Source organism: Pteropus alecto, unplaced genomic scaffold (genome assembly GCF_000325575.1).
Source record: "Pteropus alecto unplaced genomic scaffold, ASM32557v1 scaffold251, whole genome shotgun sequence".
Classification (NCBI taxonomy): domain Eukaryota; kingdom Metazoa; phylum Chordata; class Mammalia; order Chiroptera; family Pteropodidae; genus Pteropus; species Pteropus alecto.
Window position 1 is genome coordinate 2,334,181 of NW_006431048.1, and position 4,976 is coordinate 2,339,156.

The 4,976-nt window shown below is 36.1% G+C and overlaps 1 protein-coding gene and 1 long non-coding RNA gene across 2 annotated transcripts in view; one reads left to right on the forward strand and one right to left on the reverse strand.

Annotated features, from left to right (window-relative positions):
* Positions 1–4,976, reverse strand: part of KPNA1 (karyopherin subunit alpha 1) — a 50,462-nt gene that overhangs the window by 17,479 nt on the left and 28,007 nt on the right. The window lies entirely within an intron of this gene.
* LOC112485780 lies at positions 1,292–4,949 on the forward strand. Its single transcript, XR_003048559.1, has 3 exons — positions 1,292–2,865; positions 4,312–4,464; positions 4,650–4,949. It is a non-coding gene; the product is annotated as an uncharacterized LOC112485780 (long non-coding RNA).

Here is a 4,976-nt window from a genome sequence, read left to right on the forward strand (position 1 = left end):
TCACTGTAAACTGTGCCTTTTGCTTTAAATCATGTACATTATCTAATAAAAAATAAAATTAAATAATTTATATAGGAGAGGTAAAGTGAAATGGGGAGATGTGGTTACTGTAAAATGTACAAAATATAAGCAGAGTGAAAAAGGGAAAAGATATTTTAAATAATAATAAGCAGGCCCAAAGGAGTTAACAGGCATACAATCAGTAGAAATGGCAACTTCAGAGTGTAAGAGCTTCCAACAGATGAGAAGGCTCCAAACTAAGGCACAGAGGTAGGACTTTTTTCAAAGAACATTCTTTAAGATTGATAAACTGGTAAACAGAAGGTATGAAGAAAAACTATGGCAAATGAAAAATGCAGGTAACATTTCTACCCATCTCTACAGTAACCTACTCTTTAATCTAATATGAAGAAATCTAGGAAAAATCTATTAAAATCAAAGAATGAACTCTTAGAATTCTATTTTAGTTAGGAGTTCTTAATTAAACTTTAGTCTTGTTTCCTTCTCCTGTTTTGTTTTCTTTGTATCCTTTACTGAAGCATATACACACAAAAAAATTCAGTGGTATGCTCCTTGAATGAGAGATCAATAAAAGTCATCAAAAAATGGAGTTGTGACTCTTCTAAGCTTTTGGTTCAACTGAAATGCAGTTGTCATATGAAAAACTAAAACATCTATCATAAGTGGGGGGGGGGAGACGGAAGAAATGAGAAGACGATCTGATTAGCACAGTCCAAAGGCATATGAATGGCAGCAAATTCACAGCAGAAGACAATTAAAGAAGAAAACATTCAAAGAAATCTTTACATCTAAGATATACAAGTGAGATAAAGTATATCTCACTTTTAAACACTATCACAAAAATAAAAATTCATCACATATCATCTCTAATTAAATCACTACTGAAACCAATGCTCAAACTCTTTTCAGTGTCTGAATTGAAATTTTACATTTGTACAGTACTTTCTATTTTCAAAGCATTATTCACATAATCTCAGGTGTTTCTTCACAACCACCCAGAGAAGCCTGGCTTTTCTAGTTTATCAAGAAAAAGATCCAACAATCTGTCTAATGATTGGAGTAATGTCACACAGCCAAAGAGAACTAGCTTATAGCCTCCTCTTCTAATATACTTACGTAGCCAGCCTCTCTCTCTGGCTTCCTCTTTCACAGTTTCCTCTCTGACATATATCTGTAATATTGACAAGAATCTTTCCAATTGTAGTTTTGGTCTCTAGGGCCACAAATTTCAAATTAACAATATGCCAGATTATTTAGTGGGTACTAAAAAGAAAATGCAGTTCACCTAATATGTCATTTCTTTTGCTTACTAGGAAAATAATTAGTAAAACAGAGACGTATGATGTGAGTACGAAAGCAAACTTTCCTACCAGAAGCAGCTCAAAGTTCAACAGAGTAGTCAGATACTGCAGAGACTAAGTCAAAGAAATAAAAACTGTGAGAAAAAGCAAAAATCTGTAAAGAATGAGCAAGCTCAGCATACATACCAATCTATATCAAAGAGAAAACAAATTGCAGTGTGATTTTAATGCAAGGGAAATAGTAACAATAACCTGGGTAGATAAAAAATATATTAAAGACTTATCAATGAGAATAGTAATTGCTGCCATAGTTCAAACTGCTATTTGTCTCATGACCAATGGTCTCACAGGAAATGAGAGGGAATTCCAGATGTTACTGAAGTAAATAAAATGAAGAAGCAAAATAAAATAAGAGTGACAATGATTAGGAAAATTAGGAATAAGTGAATAATAGCCTGAATATGGAAGGAAGAAAACTGGAAATCAAGACATCTCAGCAAAAGAAGAAATGTACCAGAGTGAAGTTTATTACTAATAAGTACACAATGATGATAACCTCAGAACAGAAAGAAGATTCAAGGTCTCTCGTGGTAAGAAAGGAAATCAGAAATTAGTTCTGCCATTACTGGAGACACAAACAGATGAATACCTATAACCAGAAGGCCACAGAAAACTCAATCATATTCATGCATTAATAAGGCATTACAACATACACACATGGTGCTCATTAATGTTTTTCCTCATAAAAACTCATCAAGCTTTATTTGTGCAATTTTCTATACCAAGATGTAAATGTGTGTGATATATATGTAGATATGTTTGAATGAAAGAAAGGAGAAAGAGAAAAAAAGTTACAACCCCATGAGTATAGGCCCATGCTAAGGTGTTGGAAGATGCAACTTTCAAATGTGTTTAATATTAAGTATGTTTTTAAAAAACTATTGTACTGTGAACTTTGTAACTTCTCTTTTCACTGAGTATTGTGGTCACTTTTTTGGTTCTTTTTAAAGTTTAAGCCTTGGGTCCTAGATTAGAATTTAACAGAAAAAAAAAGAGTTGTGAAATGGGAAAGCCCAGAGTTGATAGCAAAAACAATTGTATAAAGTTATGAGAGAAATGGCCAAAAACATAAGTAACCATGTGACTCAAAAACAAATCAGTAACATGAAATGGAAAAAAAAAAAAAACAAACCTAAGAAATGGTACTACCTAAAGTAATAAATGGTAGTCAAAATACCCATCATCTTTACTTCTATGTCCTTTTAAGTGTTCCAAGGAAACACATGATGTTCCATCATGCAAGGAAACGACCTGTCATGCAATTCTGATTGCTTATAAATTTTAATTCCATTATTTTTCACTATCCATAACTTGATAAATAAGGCCACAACTGAAATCTGAAAGGCATACTGAAGATTTGATATTTTCTCTCTTTCCTTCCTCAGTGTCTACCTTCTGGTGCTCAGTTCCTTAAATAAGGAAAATGAAAATCCAAAGCTGAAATACTTCTGACCTCCTATCAAGTTTCCCACTCCAGGTTGAGGTACGCCTGGTTCCCTTTCTCCAATTGGATCAGGACTCTGTTGCTGGCCACTTGCCGGGTCCACTCTGGTTCCTAGCAAATGCCAGGCTCACCTGGAGAGCAAGTGAAAAGAAAGGCTCACATCAGAAAAATAAACCCAGATATCAAACTCTGCAGAGAACAGCGCCTGAGTCACCTGAGCACCTGAGCAAGAAAGGTAGAGGGTAATACAATATGGGAAAAGATGTAGGAGGATGAAGGCTTACTGCAGTTTATCACATTAAGCTTACAGAAGGGATGAGAGAGGCAGGAATGGAGAAACTATACCATTTCAAGTTTATGACTTTAAGAGGAGTATCTATCTAAATATTTTTATAAGCTTCTGTAAGGTTTGAGAATGTAACATCTCGGCACTGCAAAGGACAGTTCAAAGATGCTGGGCCTATAGAGTGGGTACAGGAAATACATCATAAGGCAGACCATCTCATGTCAAGGGCTCAAGTATGTCTGAGGCCTACATGTCATTGAGCTTGAGAATATTCTTAGCCGAATGGCACTGTTTGCTTCCAAAATCCTAGATTCCACCCATGTTCTTCTCATTTGAGGGCAAGTGAGTATCTCTGGGTAACAATGCCCAAATCAGGCATTTTTATCTTCCTGGTTTGAGGCACTTAACTGATTTGGGGATAAGGAAAGCCAGTAAAGTAAAGAGACCCTCCACTAGGATTCACAGTTCTTTATCTGTGAAATGAACAGATTGTTTGTCCAAAGGATTATTAGTGAGTTTAGCTATTATGACCATATATTATTAATCTCTTTTCTGAAGAGAAATAACAAAAGCCCCATTCCAAATACACACTATTCAATTTTCTAGTAAGCAGGCAGGAGTATCTCAGACAACTTACATCCTAGTGCTCTCCAAGAAAACAGGAAGGAGTACCCTCCAAGTTTCCCAGAGCACATCTAATAATTTGAGCATGAAGCCTCCTGGCCCTAAGGTCTCCACTAATATACTTGCTCCTTCTGCTTCTGGGGTACTCAAGGTTACCCATTAGTCACATTGGATAAAGAACACCATGTTGTGATTAAATGTACACAGAAGAAAAGCTGGGGGTGACATTTAGATAAACAAATTGGTTATTTCTCAGTCTTTGGACAGCTAAGGTAAAAATCATGAGGTGGTCACTTCCAGAGGAATCATTTCTCAATCTTTCAGCCTAATTACTAGTTTGCACAAGGGTGGAATCTGATAATTTAGATAGAAATAAATTAGAGATTTCTGAAGGCATTCATTCATCTTCAGATGTGTTAAAGATACAAGTTCTAGGATTACAGAATCAAAAATGATGTAGAATTTACATGTTAGCCAGGAGAGGGCACTGTCTGAGAGAACATACTATACTCTTTAGGGAGTACTAGAGAATGTAGAGATGGGATAACACTCATTCCTGTGACTTTTCATTTTAGGCCCAGGAGGTTATACCATCTTTCTTTATCATGTTAAGAAACTGGACCTCTGCAACCACCTATTAAAAACTGCTAGACCCAGGAATAAATTCGGTAACTCAGAACTACTCTGTCAAGAGATAGGACAGAAAACATTTTCACATGAACAAAACGGTAAGTTTCCCTACCTCCCTCCTCCTACAAAGCTTTTCAAATGATAAACTGCAGTAAGGCTCTTCATTTGGTTCCTCTGGTTCTCTTGGCAGGTTGCTTAGGGGCTCAGGCTCTGTTCTCTGCAGTGTTGGTTGTCTGGATTTCCTTTTTTTCTGAAAATAAGTCTTTCTTTCCTTGCATTCTAGGTGAATCTGATTATTTTTCAGATGTCCGGTGATCCTGGCCTTAGATGGAGACCAGAATTACAATCCGGAAGGCAGCTAGCAAAACAGAATCTTAATTCAAATATATTTGGGGATTAGTAAATGTCAAACTGGAGAAGAAAAACTGATGGGACACTGAAGTACTCTACCTTTTCTGGATTTCCTGTTTTTCCTCTGGAAGGAACTCATCACCGCAACAAAGAGAGTAAAAAAGGGAGAAAGATGGGGTGGAAGGAAAGGAGAGAAAATATCAAGACAAAGTATCAAGTCTTTTGAATTATCTACAATGCTCTGGACAGTAAGGAACCT